This window comes from Falco naumanni, chromosome 5, assembly GCF_017639655.2.
Source record: "Falco naumanni isolate bFalNau1 chromosome 5, bFalNau1.pat, whole genome shotgun sequence".
Lineage (NCBI taxonomy): Eukaryota > Metazoa > Chordata > Aves > Falconiformes > Falconidae > Falco > Falco naumanni.
This window is the reverse complement of record NC_054058.1, coordinates 20549906-20567311: the sequence shown is the minus strand read 5'-3', so window position 1 is coordinate 20567311 and position 17406 is coordinate 20549906. Positions and strand designations below refer to the sequence as shown.

The 17406-nt window shown below is 35.8% G+C and overlaps 1 protein-coding gene across 14 annotated transcripts in view; it reads left to right on the top strand.

Moving 5' to 3' along the window:
* PLEKHA5 (pleckstrin homology domain containing A5) overlaps positions 1–17406 on the top strand; it is a 170839-nt gene that overhangs the window by 3641 nt on the left and 149792 nt on the right. The gene's annotated exons all lie outside the window — the stretch shown is intronic.

Sequence of the window (17406 nt, the reverse complement as noted above, 5' to 3'; positions counted from 1 at the left end):
TTTTATGTTAATAATTTTAATTAAAGCTGCTTAAGGATGCAGATTCAAATTTCTGCTGAATGTAATCATCTAGCAACAAATGTCCTTGCAAATTGAGAATACCTTGAGTTTGTCTGTTTGACACTTGTGTGTATATAGTCATGCCATAAATGCTTTCAGAAAGGCAAGATGTTACATCGTCACTAGGAGAAGAGTCTTGATTCAGCCCTGCTCTCTAGTAATTACATTGTTTAAAGCCATCCTGAAGGTTTAATGTGGCTTTTTTCTTTGCAGATCTCTTCCTTCTAGCATTGGTTTTAATTTTTTTTTTATTCAAGTTTCAATATGCTTTGAGTGTTTCCTACTATGGTAGACTTGCTGTATGTAGTCTTTTTGAATGAGAGGAATGGAAATAGAGTGCTTATGTAGAAGTCCAGATGTTGTGTTGATCAGATCTGTAACAACTTACAAGCTTTTCCTCTCCAGATAGTCAGACCATCCTTATCTGGAAAATTTTAAAGTAGCACCTATGTGCATTTGTCTGGTTAATATACTACTTTTCCTGTTATTTAACAATTGGCAGGCTTTTCTCGATTCATTCAGATTTTGCTCACTACACTGTGTGTTTCATTTGCTATCTTTAAATGAATAGTGTAATCAGTGGGATAACTTCTATGAGTGAAGGTTACTGATTGTCACAGAGGTTATAGGCTGCAGGTAGGTTTTTCTGTGTCTTAGTGTTGAGCAAAGGGTAGCTGCTCAGCGTAAGTTGCATTGTAGTCCGTGAGATGGATGTTATATATGTGTTGCATGGTTTATTTTATATAGGGATGTGTTTGATTTGATCCTAAAAAAAATAAAAAGAATATATTGAAGGATAATTCTCCAAAAATCTTGTCTGAACTGGTGCTGCACTTTCTAGAAGGGGACTTCTTGTTAATAGGCAACACGTTTGTTGTACTGTTCTATTCTGCCTTCTTGTAATTTACATTACACTAGTGTTGTATAGCAACTGACAAGAACTAGACCAGACTGAGGACAGGAACATACTAAGAATTTCACCTCTGATGTTCTATTCAGATTATTAAATCAAAAAAAGTGAAAATTTAACCAAGCTCTATTTGTGTGTGTATATAATGTCAAAAGAAATCCTTGTAGACTTTCAGATGGAACTTGTTCTCATAGAATAAAACTATGAATGTGTTAGCTGTAATAATTGGAAAATAGCAACCTGAGTTTTCTTAGAATAATAATTAAAAAATAACATGTGGACAGCTATTGTAGAGTGACTGATGCGCTTATGGACAAACTTACCAAGTGGTAAGTTGTGTACTTTTGTCCTTAAAATATTTTGTGTTCAAGGTGTTTTTGTAACTGTTAGACCATGTGGATTAAGTTGATTGTTTTGTTGATAGCCAGCACTAAATAGCTCTTTTTAAAAGTTGTGCTGCATCTTTGAAAACATTTTGCATAAACAGCGCTTCTCTGTGATTTGGTAGGTGTAGGAGGATAGCAGGGATGGTGCTGTCAGGCCTGCTGAAAGGCTCACATGGTATGACCAGTTTGGCATCCTTAGTCGAGTACATGCTCGTTGCGTAGCCTCTTAGTCTGAGTTTAAACTTCTCCTTTTAAGCTGCTCCTTTTAAAGCTGTCTAGCAGTCAGCCCTACTGGTGCTGGAGAAGATGTGAGCACGAACGTAGACAGGGTGACAACACTATAATCACTATCTTAAAATACTAGACATTGTAACTCTGGATGATGTGTCGATTATAATAATTCCAGTTGTCTGAATCTAAACTACTTGTGGTACTCCAGCATGAGTGGGAAACAGTGCAGGTTGTTGTGACCTTGGGCTGTACAGGCACCCCCACGTGATGAGTTTTAACCGTAACTGGCTCATTTAAGTGTACTGACTTGCTAAATATTAATAATTATTATATCGATTACGGAATAATAAAATTATGTTAAACTGAGAACATTGAAAACTTGTTCGTTCATGGTCAGATCTGAAAGAAGTATGTTGTTCCAGTGTGAGTTACAAGGGAATGAACGTTAATGGCACGCTACTGGTGCATTCAGCTGTGTGAAACTTGGCTGTTGTACTTTTGTAATGTGCCCAATAAGGGAGTTAGACAAGAAGGGTAGTCAAGTTTCCTGATCACATAAATAGTACCACCTAACTTCTGAAGCACAGCTTCAAATATGTGGGTTGACTAAAAATATTTAACAACCTTGCTTTATGGTAAGATCATATGCTAGACTGTGTTTGAAAATAAAAACCTTTTGAAAGTCATTCTTATGGTTCTTTAATAATAGGTCTTCAGTGTTCCAAGTGGGTGTGTCACTGAATCTATTACTGCGCTTTTTCTGGCTTTGATGTAGTAAACACTGTATAATCAAATTGGGATAATGTCGAGGAGATAATCGTCAGCTAAATCTTAACATTCCTTGGACTGGCATTTCAAACAAATGACTCAGGATACAGACTGCATTGAAATGTGATTATTTTTAAAGGACGCTATCTTTTTCTTGGGAGTCTACACTTGTTTTCGGAATAAGTAAATAGCAAATGCCCCCCTCCTCCCATGACATTTAATGTGTTCTAGCTTTAAGAAGAAAAGATATTCTGAAACAGGCGTAGATAAGGAGTTGTTTCCATTGCATAAAATGGTTATGGTTTTCTATAGGGTTGTATTAGTAAGTTGATGCTAACTAGGACTTGGACCTTCTGTTGCATTTTTTTGGATTAGTAGAATTAATTCTAATACTTCGTAATGATGGAATCCTTCTCCCACATCCTCCCCATCTCATGTAAATGCAAATAACAAAAGGTGTTTGTTATTTGGAGTAAAAAAAAAAAAAGTCATGCTGTAATATACTTTATACATTCTCATGAGATGTCCTTATACTGTTAGTGTTTTGTCTCTTTGGGAGTGATACGGTCTGGCTTTGTTTATTTAATGTTAGAAATGTGCCTGGATAGCCCTTCCTCATCACTTGATGGGAAGGAGCTCTACCAGTAAACTCTTCTGAAGTAATGCTTGGTTTGGGTGTAATCTTTATTTATACAACTTTTACATGGAATATAGGGCTGTATGACTAGAATCAATACATTCAAACATAACCTTTAATAATTAGTTTATTATCAGTTAACTGTTGGATCTTCCATACTATGAAGTAAAACAAGATATGGGAAGACACCTCAGTTTGATGGCACCTGCTTAAAAATTTGATATTTTCTTTTGTTATGCTTAGAATACTTCACTGGGCTAGTTATTTATGCTTAGTGTATTGAGCACTCATTGAGCTCGGAAAAGTTAAGAGATTTATCCCAAAGCAGATTTAAGTTGGATGGCAGTATGGGAAGCTTAAATTCCTTATGTTATTTTTTAAGTTCGTAAGGAAATGGACCCATATGACAAGGCCAGTATGAAACCTGTCAATAGAGGAGACATACCTGGTTATGGGCTTCAGGCTCCACATCTATTAAGATCAAGGAGAATTTTCAGCTTAATGTTTTTAGTACCTCATGGTGACTACATAGTCATTAGGCACCAAGGCACTGGTTTTGTGTGCTATAAATTTGCATAAATATGTCCTCTCTGTGTTTGTATATGTGTGTGTGTATTTATTCATATGCATGTTTTAAAAAACCCCTTATTCCTGGTTAAATCCACCTGAATATCTAAACTCAGGCATTTGCTTACTTTTCTTACCTTATTTCCTTTTTCATTTCAGTAGTTCTGAATATGTTAGGATCCTATATTACTCAGCTTATTAATTTACCAAATAAAGTTGTATCAAAAATCAATCTAAGGATGATATTTGGGGATTTTTGCATCAGTCTACCTAGTTCGGGCTCTACAGAAATATTCTCAGATAAACCGTTCGGGTGTTAGAATTTCGTATTTCTTAACTCTGCTGCAGGACTGATACCTTTTGGGCAGTACAAAAGCTGAGTGAAAAAGTTCTTAAACAACCAAGAAGGTTGAAGTTTCATTTTTAGGGCTTTGTGTTGAAGTTTACCTTTTTCTGTATTTATCAGCACAGTTTTTGCCTGTTGCTTGCTGAAGCAAGGCATTGGCAAACCCAGGCCAAAGCTGAGGTGAGGCGAGTTCACTGTTGCATTAAATCAAGGCTTTGTATGCTTTTATAGAAACTTTTATCAATGCAGGTTTGTTTATTGTAGTCATGTAGCTTGAAAATAGGGAAGGTGAGAAAAATTTATTAAGTGATTAAGAGGGATAAGATCTTTTTCAGCTTTGAGTTTCTGTTGTTTACTAAAATAAACCTGTGCTCATTGAGAATTCCACTTTTGTTCGAACCTTTGTCTTTTATGTGCATTCTAAGCATCCTCTCCCTCTCAGCTGAGACTTTCTCCAGAAAAATCAAAGCACAACTAGTCATGTTTGCACAGTAGCCCTTTCTTGAAAGGAAAAATGGAATTCGAAAATAATAAAAAAAAAAAGAACAGATCAGACTGTTTTCCTCCAACAGTAAGAATCACAGTGTTCCCTCCAGAAATTTAGTTCTTGTTAACTCTAACCTTTATTTTACTAAAATTAAGGAAAACCAAAAGTTTTTTTCATGGCCTTCATTTGGTTCATTCTTACATGGTGAGAACTCTAGGTCAAATAATGTCATATGGCTGGATGGGTGACCTGGGACATAACATTACAATTAACTAACTTGTGCCTTTTATATATGCAGTGAGCAAAGCTGTTGAGAAAAGGAGAAGTTTTTAGGAATGTCTGCACATTTATTATCTATTGTAACTTTTACTTCTTTATTCTATTGAAATATTTGAAGAATCAAAAATACTGCAGTGCTGAAGTTGGGTGTGGAGGTGGAAGGGCTCTAGACACAGGAATAAACAGGTGTGGGTCAGAGAAGGAGAGGGGCGTCTGCACCCAAAAAAAGCAGTTTATGGGGTAGATGTGGAAGGAAGAGGATGGAGGTGGTGGTGTACTGAAGAAGGCTAAAAGGGTGGGAGGAGTGAAGGCTAAACCAGGCAGAATGGAGCATGGGGTAGATGTGGAAGGAAGAGGATGGAGGTGGTGGTGTACTGAAGAAGGCTAAAAGGGTGGGAAGAGTGAAGGCTAAACCAGGCAGAATGGAGCACTGGCAGTGGAAAGTCAGTGAGTGGAGGGAGCAGGAGTGGGAGCTGATTTCCTAGGAGCAAACTCAATGGAATTTCTCCCAGAGGGAAGGGTGGCAAGAGTTCACCCTGAGAAAACGTGTTGTCTGGCTCGTGCAGATCTGGCAGGGCCTATTACCCCTGGCTTATGAACCTGTTTTAAAGTTAGTCTGTCAGGTAGAAGATCAAATGTGAATGTTAGGAATTACTGTGCTTATAAAGCCTCTTTGACTGCGATGTCTGTGGCTGGTATTTCGAGCTCTTTTTTCCTGAAGTGTTTCTAAATTGAGTAGTACTTTGAGTGTTTTAGTTTTACTAAGACGGACTTGAAGCCATGAAGGGAGCTTACTGATTTATATTTTTGTAAACCCTTACTAAGTTTTTACATGCTTGTAAGAATTAATGGATAATTATTTTTTAAAAAAACTATATGTAAATTGCTACATGAAATGTTGAAATCCATGAAAAGACATTGAGAACACTCAAGTTTTTGGTATCTGTTGAACTAGGACAGTTAACTTACTAATTTTAGATTCTTGTTTTGGAAATGATCATATTTCTTCTCTATGGTCTTAATTAGTGATTGAGTAATAGTAGCTGGTAAAGATAATACATCTAAGGTGTTACTACAGTGTAGTGCATTTTTCTGTGGTCTTTTGTTTTTGCTATCTACAATGTGTGAAGGATGATAAAAAGAAAAGGAAATACTGATCGATTGTGACTTTATGTAGATGGTTGCTGTGTTTTTTTGTAAATATAGTGATGCTTTTTTCTTTTGCCAACCCTCACCCCTTTGCGAAAAAAAGATTACTGGTATGTGCTCTTAAGAATTATTTTTAGGTCCTTACCAGTATTCCATCTTCCTGCTGTGTCAGGGTGTTGCACAGGTTCTTTTTATTTTCCCCGTTTTGGTATCCATGCCCTGCAGTACCTGGAACTGAGGGACATTTCCAAAAACACCTGAACTGGCAGGCAGGTGCTTTGTGAACACTGCCAACAAAGGAGTCTACTTGCTGTAGCCAGTATTTGGTAGAACTTTTATGGGTCCAGATTTTACCTGGTACACATTATGTTCTGCTTCTACTTTAAAGGAATTGCACTCACTTTTTTTCTGTGGTCTGCAAGTGTTTTGTTGTACTGGATCAAAACTAGCATCTTGTGGTGCTGCGCTAAGCCTGTTTTTCCTGCATATGTTTATGTTACGCTGGCTCTTATTATAATGAGTTACACTTTCATTAAACCTGAGATACACTTTGGTTGGCAGTTTAGAGTGATCTTCAGTACGCTTCTGTTTGAGTGAGAGGGGGAGAAAACTCATGTGAAGCTTGAGGCCAATGCTGGCTGGAAGCTAAGTTCCATACCCCTGACTGCTGGGATTTCTGCCAATGTGGTGCCTGTATGTGTTTTTTCTGTGTTTCAGTAAGTAAATATCTAAATTTAAACACTTCCCCATTCTCTCCTCTATTTCCCTTGCCTTCTTTCTTTTGAACGTGGAGGACAGCAGCTTTTCTCTGTTTATTTCACTTGCTTTTGTATTTGGTTGAAGGGAAGGTGTTCTCCAATGGTGATGTTGAGGGTGAAGAAGTTGCATCAGTAGCCACTTTCAGAAGTAGAAGTTGGGCAATGGGAACTTGATAGTATAGGCACTTCAGTAAAACTGTGGGAAAGATTCTTACTTCCCAGTACTGGGTAGGACTGGGAAATCTGCTTAAATAGTTGGTTGTGAAGTTGTATTTTCTGCTCCAGACCTATAAAACTTGAGTTGAATACTTATTTGAAATCTGTGAAGTGGAAAAAAAGACAGCATTTTGAATGCCTGTGTAGCCTGTGATGGTCTCAGAGCTTTATATGAAAAATCAAAAAAAAAAAACCCCAAAAACCAAACCAAACCAAAACCACTTGCCATATTCAGGAGGCTCCAGCAACTTAGGTCTTCATGACTTTCTCCACAGTTACTTAGTAAGAACAATTATTTGTAAGGAAACCTATATTGCCATGCAACCTATCCTTTAAAATTAGCTCTCTGTATTCTTCTTCTTTGAATCTATTATAAATCATGTGTAATAGAAACAAATACATAAAAAATTAGGTTTGTGTTTTATTAACTGGAAACATTTCAGTGTGTCAGACCAGGTAAGAGGGATCCTAGTAAACAAAGGTGTTTGAAAGGAAAATACCTGCTGAAAGTTTTGATTTAAAATGCCATCTCTGCTATCTTTCAATTTCAGTATGTCATGGAAATTTGCATATTCTTTACTGTTCTTTGAGTAAGTAGGACTACTGAAATTGTATAAATCCTGCAAAAATACAGGGTTTTATGCTTTTTTCTGAGCTGTACTACTAGCATAATTCTGTAATTTTTTTCATTAATTTTGTGTTAAATCCTACAGACTATGCAGCTGCTGACAAATGTTTAACATTTATAATTTTTGCAAGTATCTTTTGGGATGTGTAAAAACAGATGACATATCTTCTTTAAAATTATTCCATGAATTTGGTTTATATGAAAGAAATCTCACGTTGATATAAAATATTGTGAACAACAAGAATAAACACATGGTGCTTTCAAATAACTATGGGGAAGAAAAAAAATTAATCTGATTAAATGTCAAAAAAGATAATTTGGTTTCTTGATGGAGAGAGTAAAGCTGGCCAGGACTGTTGGGGTGCTGGTGGGGGTTGGTTGGTTTGTTGTTTTTACGTGTTGGCCACGCCATTTGTAACACTTCTTTATTATTTTTCCATATACAAAGAAAATCCTCCAAATATAAAACTTTTTAGTTGAAGTTTTTGGATAACACTTGATACAAAGATTGAAAAAGAAAATTAAAAACAGTAACATGCATTTGAGCAATCAAGTTCGTAATGTCAAATGTTTATTTTAACAATTAATTTTAATCAGAATAATGATGCAAGTTATACTTCATTAGAAATTCGTAATATCTGTTCTGATCTTAAATCTCTTTTATAATATAATCTCTATCTTCTATGCTTGATGTGGATATCTGTTGCTTACCTGATCTGAAACACTGAAATGTTTTTGGTTGTTAAAGCACATAAATGTTACTAAACTTTTTTGCAATTAGTAACATTTTAGTTTTTACGAATTAATCCACCTTTGTTGTATCTGCAGAGTTAAAAGATTTGACATTTGAACCCATACATTTTTAGTTGGTTGAATCAAACACCTAAGAATATCTCTAATATAGTGACTTTTATGGTAGTAAGTAGCTATAGTTGTCCTTGATCAGATAGGAGGTAGTTACTACAATTGTGCTACATGACTTTGAAGTATTTAGGAACCTAAGTATTTACACTCATCAATGGGAGTCACGGGCCATCTGTCTGTAGTTTGCGGTCAGTAAAAAATACTGATTTAGGGTTTCTTATCTCTTTATACAAGCATAAGTAGGGACTACAGCAGGCTGAAGAACCCTGAGACAGTAGTGTGCTCTGATCTCTGCCATACACTCTGTCTCCTGTGTATGTGCCTCCTTTTGCTCAACTTCAGATAAAAATGAACTGACAATATTGTGATCGGCAACGCCTCAGCAAACCTTGCCTTGAAGTAGTGTGGCGATGAGACTAGAAGGAGGTAGAGTGCTAATTGTGGTAACACTGCTGGAAAAGGTGGTTTGACTTTTATTTCCTTTTGTACTGATTCTGGTATTTTTCTGCAGCTCCTGTCTGTCTGATAATTCAATTACTAAATTAAAGGTGTTTTTTTTTTCCTGGAAGTCAAATTAAAGACGTTCTGTGGTTAAAACTTTCTCTGCACTGTTAGCAACAAATAGGGCTTAAGAAAAGTTTCTTGTTCTTAAGAGCAGACAAACTGACAACAAATCCATTACATCTGCTTAATTTTCCAGCTGAGTACATTCCACAGTGTGTAGTAAACAGCATAAAAGGCCAAGTTTTGGAATTATTTACATGAGTGATACGTAGTATTATGTGTAAAGTGACTTCTGATTAAATATAAATTAAATGAAACTAACCTTTTGGTCCTCTCATTGCCAGCAGTGGTTGTGTATTTCATGTATATATATGTATATACACATACACATGTGTATACAGGTCCCATTATGCCTCTTTCAAGGACCCCCACTCCAGATTTCTTACATGGAATGCTTGCATTTTGCTTCACTTTCAAAATATAAAAAGATTTCTAGACATCAGGAGAAATCTTAACTTCTTCCTGAAATGCTGTTTATTCTTGTATCCTAAGCTAAACATGAAAGAGATTTTGCAATATGCTTCAGAACAGAGCTCACTCTGTGGTTTTTGTTCAACTTCAGGTGAGAGTGCCAAACCTGTCTAACAAGAAATTCGGGATTTGTTACCTCTGATTGCTCACTTGTGGTTTAAAACAACAAATAGTGCTATCAAATTCAGCAGTCAATTCAAATGCCAGTGCTTCATTATAATCTCTTGCTGCCTCAAAACATTTTTGAGCTTAAATATGTAAGTTGGGTCAAAATCTTGCGATTTTGTAGATGGAAAAGTACTATGTTAAGTGAGACATAAATAAAAAAAAAAACTATTGATTAAAGCAGTGATGTCATATTAGCTTGTAAGTGGGTTTGGTTGTGTTTCACAGCCCTTAAGTGATTTCGAGCTCCGGCTACCTGAGAGACTGCATCAGGCTGCAGCGTTGGAGTTATTAGCATCCTGGTTTTAAAGAAGAGGAGCGAGTCTTTTGATAGTCGTTCAGTAATGGCATTGGTTTTTCCTTTTGACTTTTAGTGATGCTACTTGTAAGTAATTAAAGCAGACAGAAACTTCTAAAACTTCTAATGTGGATTGAAGATACCATCATTTCAGACAGGTATTGCAGTCATTAACTTGTGCAAGAACTCTTGCTTTTCAATTATTTTATTACTTTGTTTAAAAATTGACTTGTCCAATTGGAAAAGGGGTTTTCAAAGAAATTATGGTAACTTAAGGTTTTTATTTAATTTTTCAAGGAGGTGAAGAAATAACCTGGTTGGTTCAGAACCTGTGTTTCATAGGATTTCAGCAGGCTAGTGTGTAGAAGATTATGTAGTTGACAGTGAATTTGTGAAGAACAAACGTTTTTTTCACTTCTTTGAAGATGAGATAAGCACTTTGAAGGGAAATGGGAGTAGGGTTTGCTGACTTGCACTTGTATTCCTATCTGATTTCTTTGGAGCAGTAAGGACCTAAATTGTAATGAGTGGAGGTGAATCTGTTTTGGATTTGACAGATGTCTATTACAACTATAGTGGGAACAGTCAAAAGCAGAGCTTATGGTGGGGGAGTTTTATAGTTTTGGTTTTTTTCTCTCTAAATTTGACATAGGTATGGTGACCACAAGAGGCAAAGCTGTGGTTGGCAGCTGTTAATTTGTTTTGAGCAGAGACAAATATTTCAAGTCTTCTGATCAGTTTATTTTCCTTGAGTTTGAAGTAGTTTGCTTTTTACTAGTTGAAAAGCCTGTCTGCACTACTAGTTTGAAAAAAACCCCAAAACAAAACACAACCCAAACAAAAAAAACCAACGCAAAACCTAACCCAAAACCAATTAGGGACTTATTTATATCAGAAAAACAACTGTTTCCAACTCTTGTCTCCTCATTACTTCTTTTCTTCTGCTGTTTGACTTTCTCTTTCTCTTCTTCCTTTTTAATTTATTTCTGTACATGTGTGCCCTTATTGTTCACCCTACTCTTTTCACTGTTGTTCTGCTTGCTTCAAGCACTGGTAGCTCAAGTAGTTTTAGACATGATCTTCCCCAGTTGGACTGCATGCCAAATTTTCCTAAGGGTAATGTAAATACTGTGAGGTCAGTTCAGTATCAAATGCCTGCAGCCTGAAATGAACCCTGCAGGATCTTCTGTGAGTCAGTCAAAATTAGAACCTGCTTAGGATATGGTGCTAAACAGTGAAAAGTCAAGACTTTAAATTATATGTTATGCTTTACAGATTTGTTTTATTTTTTACTTTGTTTACTTCTTTCCCCTAAACTAAAAGCAGAGTAGTGCTAGGGACATCTCCCTGTAATTGTGGTAATTAATAGGGATTTTTAAAAACATCTCTCTATATATACACTGATGGATTATTTGGCATATTTCTTTAAGGTTGTAAGCCAGAGGAAGCAGTACATGTGTGTGCATGCTCACCTTCAACATATTTAAAACATTGATACTTAGGCATTGAAGTCATGTGGTTTTGCTAACAAATAAAATCTTCAGCCTGTCTATTACTCCATGTTTCTCCTCACCTCCTTCCTTACCTTTTTTCCTGAAAACGAACGGTGGGGAAAAAGGACTGTGGTGAAACTCGCATAGCACAGCAAAACCAAATTGCTTTTTATGACAGTCTCCTGTACTTCATATGAACCTGCCAGTTCTTTTGAGGGAGAAATGCCCAGTGATTTTTCCTTTAGATCAGTGATGCTCTTTAATTAGTCATATGATAGTTTGAATTACTTGCATCTGTGCGCTGCTAAGGACTTGATGCAGCCATTCTCATTTTTCAAGGAGTGAAAGTATGGATTAACAATTGAACTTGAGTTTTTTGGCTTTGTAGTACCGTCAGTGGATCAGCATCTTTAGGCATATTTGTCTTTTGAACTGTTGTGTATGAAGTATTGGCTGCTATTAGTTTTGGTGGTAGGAATCTGCCTAATTGGTGAAACTAGAAGAAAATAACCTCTGAATGTTAATGGATAAGTCAGGGGTTGGATTGTTCTTTGGTGCGTTCTGTTGGCCACACCATGATGAGACTGATAAATTCTCCATTTTATCTCCAGGTCTCTAAGATGTCATAATAATGTTACTGTGAAATGACAACAGAAAAATATGACTTGTCAGGGAAATTTTGCTTTCTTTTTATCAAAACTTTTATTTTTGTGGAGGAGATAAATAGTGTTGCCATCGTTAGGTAAGTCCACACTGCTTTACAGTGCTTCTGTAATGTTCCTGGTAAAGTTTTACCAACACATCTGTGGCTTTGTGTGGGAGGCTTTCATGAGACTCAGATGAAGAAATACTTGATTATTGAATGCTACAATCCAATTTTCTTAGCGGATTAAAGTGAATATTGAAATTAACTGTTGGGGGTATTAATGAAAAAGTACAGTGGTGAACTGAGAATAAAACGAATTCTAAAATGGAAAGCATTTGTAGCTGTCTTGTAAGTAAAGTAATGTTAAGTTCAAATTAGTGCATTATGAAATGGCTCATTCTGAAGCAAGGATAAATGTATTATGGTGCATAAAGCAGTCTTTGAAGAATGGTACTCAAATATGTTTCTTGAACGGTTTTATTAATAGTCTAGTGCCATTAAACAGCATATTTCACTATACTTGATCTTATTTGAGATCAACTTTACATAGCATTTCTCTCTAAAAATTTAAAGCATAAATACCTGTGTACTGGTAGGACAATGCTTAAAATATTTAAGTAAAAATTCAGGTTATTGGCTGTGGAGTAGTAGGACCAGCTAATCTACCAGTTCCATACTTTCTTTCAAAATGAAATAAAAAGCTATTTTTGTTACTTACTCAAAAGAACGTGGGGTTTGTTGTTTATGAAATGATGTAATAATAATTTCTGACTTCCATTTGAAAATGATGGGAATTTTCTCAGCAGGATTACAAGAAGTCTGGTATAGAACTGGCTGTGTAGGATTTGTGAGGTTTGCTGGGTTTTCTTGTTTTACAACAATTCGCACTAGTGCTGTTGAATTTCTAGAGCCTTAAAGTCAGGGCATAAGGATGTTGTAACTACTAATACATGCATAACTTCGCCATGTGGATTGACTCTGTTTTGGCTTTTGGAACTGCCTGAGTGAATGACACGATGTCTGTTCAACTCATCGTTACATCAGTGCTTTTCTTGGTCTAATTTTATAACCCCAGGATTTATTTTGGGAGAGATCCAATACAGTTGTCTGAGAAGTCTACAAGGGAACGTAGGGATTGGTTTGTTGTTTGGTTGGTGTTTTTTCTCCTATGAAATAGAATATTGGTCTTTTTTAGAAGCTTCTTTTGAAGTCGTTAATGAATCCTCCTCATGAGGCATGATGATTAAACATAGTTCCCAGTGCACCATTAAAACTTGAAGAAAAGAAAAAAAGTGCTGATATCTATTTTTCATTTCATTAGGAAAGTGTGTAGGTTCTGTCAAATTTGGTTGCATTTGCTGACTTTTGTACAGCTACATTCCCCTTAAAACACTGTTTCTTACAGTTGCTGAATGTAAAATAGCTGTTCAGGGGCTCTAAGGTAACAGTAGTTTCCTACACATCTGAACTGTGTTAAGACTATTCTGGGATTGGCATTACATGTTGGTGTGTAGCTTCTGTAATGTTGTCTCTCTGCAAACCACTGGCAGCTCTTATAGCTTTATTTATGTGTTTGGCTATGCCCCTTTTAATGTAGATTAAATACTGGTCTTACTAGTCAGTGAAGATGGATTCCCGGAGTTCTGAAGATGAGTTCCATTGCAGTATCGAGAAGGGGATGGCTGCAATGCCTGTAATCCAGATGCACTTACAAGTTGCATCTGTTTGGTTGTGTCACTTTAAATAATTTAATCCAAAGTTAGAGGAATTCATTAGCATCCATAAAAATATGTGGAGCTTACTGGCAAATTCTCTTTCTTCATATACAGTTTTTTTTTATAATAAATGAGTAAAACTAACTCTTTTTAAATGGGGGGGATTAAACTGAAAACAGCTAATTGTTTCAAATCCTGATCACACTGTAGACAGTAAAATGTATCTGAGCAGCTACTAGAGCATCATCATGTAAAAATTAAAGTTACAGGAAATTATATTGCTGTAGAAAAATTAGTTTGCTTTATTCCCACAGGCACTAATTATCATTGTTCTAAACTGAAACATGTACTTTTCTGTAAAGGATCCTTGTAAGGAAAACATAATAAAGAGCTACTAAGCTCTCTGGTCTTATTTTTAGAGATAAATGTGCTATTTCATTGGTTGCGTTCCAAGTTATGTATTGAAATGGTAAAAACAAAAAAAAAAGTTGCTTGACTTAATTCCATATAATGGTACGTACTTAGCACTTAGCACTCAAAAGAAATGGCAAAGGAGAAAAATCTAATTTCATAATACGTTTTCATAACTTAGCAACTTGTATTTCTATTACGTGTTCAAGTACTTGATTTTTTTTTTTAATTTGCATCCAAACCCACTGTTGTTTCTTCATTTTCCAAAGAAGCTCAACTTTTCATGCTTTTAGACCATGTCTTGTACTGCACAAAATACCATGGAAATGCTTGTTCTAGAGTTCTCTGGGGATACTGCTTTGAGCTTTTGCTGTATATGTTCTGAACCCTCTTTGGTGTTCTGATAATTCTTTGGGCCATCAGAAATTATAAAAGACCATTACTAGTCTGTAAGCTATACTTGGATATTTAATAAATATATATTGCTCAAGGTGTAATAAAGGAGAGTATATAAACATTATGTGTGGAACAATCTTTGAAGCTGTGATTTTATTTTCAGTAATTAGCTGTACTTACCTTCCAGTGTTTACTACTTTATGCTGTTATGATTCACCAGGTAGCATAGTAATGGCCAAGATAATAATTTGACAGAAACTGGTTCTCAGAAAGCTAAGGAGGTAAGTCGCAAAAAGATAATGGTATCAGGATGTTAGTTGATGTGCATCAGTAACTGGAAGCAACCTACTGAGTGATAGAAATATTTTGTGAATTACACTAGTAAATAGGTAGGGAGATAAGTGGGGTGAGGCAGCATGCTTCTGAATTGACACATTTCTTCAGAAAAAAAACTTTCAATGGAGAAAAAAAAAATCTGCAGGGAAGATAGCTTTGTGCTTTTTCAAATACTTGGGAATAGAACTGGCATATAGTCCCAGCAGCTGAGAAGAGAATTACATGGAGTTAGGACAGGAATTTATATACAATTATTGTTGTTTTCAGCTTAAAGGAAACAGGTATGTTTTCAAGATATGACCTGTCTGGGCAGTAGATGAACTGAACAGTGTGAATTCATCAAAAGTTTATGTATCTTTATAACCTGTTTTGAGGCAGCTGAAGTGGTTCATGTTAAATATTTTACATGGCTCAGCTCTCCCATTGGAAGAATTATTATTTTTTTTTTATCTAACCAAAGTTAACCATCTGCTTGTAGGGGACCTTTCTGCTATGAAAACAAATTAAAGGTTTTCATTGTGGTACAAGATTAATACGTGGAGGAATATGAAGTTAGAGGCCAATTAAAAGATTTTCTTCTTTGCCCTGTATAAGTGGTTCAGCATTAAAAAAAATAAATTTTATTGAGGTGTCTAATGACATTCTATAGAGAACTCATTTTGGTGAATGTTTTTTCCTTTTTATATACTTGTTTATTTTGACTACTTAATTGACTTATTTTCCTCTTTTATTTTTTTTTAATTTGCCTTGCCTGGGGAGAGGGACTTTCCCAAAGTAAAATAATAACAAAAAAAAAGCACATTTCTGTAGTGTTAATACTGGGGTCAAGGGTTTGTAGCTGACTTGCAGTGTTCATTCTTTAGGTAGTGATTTGAAAATTGAAGTCCCTTTCTAGATAGATTCTACCACTGGTTTCTTAAAAAAGTGTAATACTTGGCTTCTTATTTAAGTTAACTAGGAGCAAGATTGCACTCTCACTACAAATGTGCCATGTTGAATACTGAATTCCACAGTAACATGCCATACGGAGGAGAGTATAAGCTCCTTTTGTCAGACTGCCTTTCAAAGATTTCCATATAAATCCCAGTTGTTGTGAATAGTAGTACAGATTTTTTGAAGCGGGCACTAAATTTAAGCTGTGAGTCTTGGTTCCCAGAAGCAGTTAAAAAATAGCATTTTTTTGTTCCCTGATGTGATATGAACATCTACACAGGCAATCTGCAGATGATAGATGCTATTTTATCACTTCAGTCTATGAAGCCACCAGATCCTAAATTTTAGTGATGTCTTTCTAAAGTTGGCTAAGTTCTGGGGTGTTTGTGTTTTTTTTCTTCTTTATATCTCCTCTTAAACCAATATCTTAATTGAATCTTTTGTTTACCCTTTGTTAAAATAAACTTAGAGAAATGTCTGTTCATAGAACTAATATTCTTGCAGTTTTAGCAAGGAAGCTCTACATGCATTTAAAGCTTTGCGTGCAACTATATCATATTTTTTGTCTTACTAGAATTTCCCAAAAGTGGGGGGGAACTTACCAATAGATGGTCAACTTTCCAACTGTAGTGGCAGGCAAGTGGAAATAAAGCATCTATACCTAATTAGCATTTTGTTGTCATGAGCTGTATGACTGGTACTGTCCAGACAGACAGATGCAATGATAGCTTGTTTATTAGAGACAAGCAGGGGTTATTTCTACTTTTTACCTGATCTCCTGGCAGTGCTGAGAGTCTTCTAAGCCTTTCAGGAAAGTGTTTGTCTTTCTGATTTAGGTGTGCGCTTTTTTTTTTTTTTTTTTTTTTTGTCGTGGTGCCACTGCTTTTGGCCGACCTTTTCATGCAAGGATTTCTAGCTCTTTCTAACAAGATTTCCTATTTGAAAGGTGGCATCACTTTATAAATCTAACATCTTCGTGATGTAAGGTTTATGAATTGACAGTGTTGCACACCCTCAGGATATAAAAAATATGATCTATTGATATTCAGATTATATTCTGTCATTTTCAGTTAGGAAAAAAATGGAAACTGATGCCTTGATCCACAGTGTAGAGAAAAAGAAGTCTTCTTAAAATCAGACTCCAGGTGAAAAAGTCACGTGACTGTAAAGGCTTGACATCTGATATAATATTGTTCTAGTTAAGCATGTCTGGAAACATGAGTATAGCTTTATGCTGAAGTAGTACTGGTTTAACAGGAAAATGATATAATAGAAGTAAAGAAGGTAGAGAAGTTTGTCAAGGGTGATCAAAGATAGAAGCTTGTCATTTGAAGAATGCCTGTAATATTTCACTGAGGGCTGATGTGGAGCGCATAAGTCTATAGAATTATAAATGGTAGAAAGGAAAGTAGAGAACACATTTGCTGTATCTTCCAATAAAAGAACTAGCAGGAGGAACTACGGATCAAGAAGAGTTGACCCTTGTGGCTAATGTTAAAAATATCTGAGAGAAATGCTTATGTAATTAAGGAAAGCAACTGGAAACACACAGAAAGTATAGCTCAGGATTCTGCAGGATGTAAGTCTGCATTCATGGAAGAAGAGTGTGTGGTCATCTGTCATGTAGTATCCCACCTTTGAGGCTTACAATTGCTGAAGCAAGGTATTGCTGTGTCTCCCTTGTACTGATGG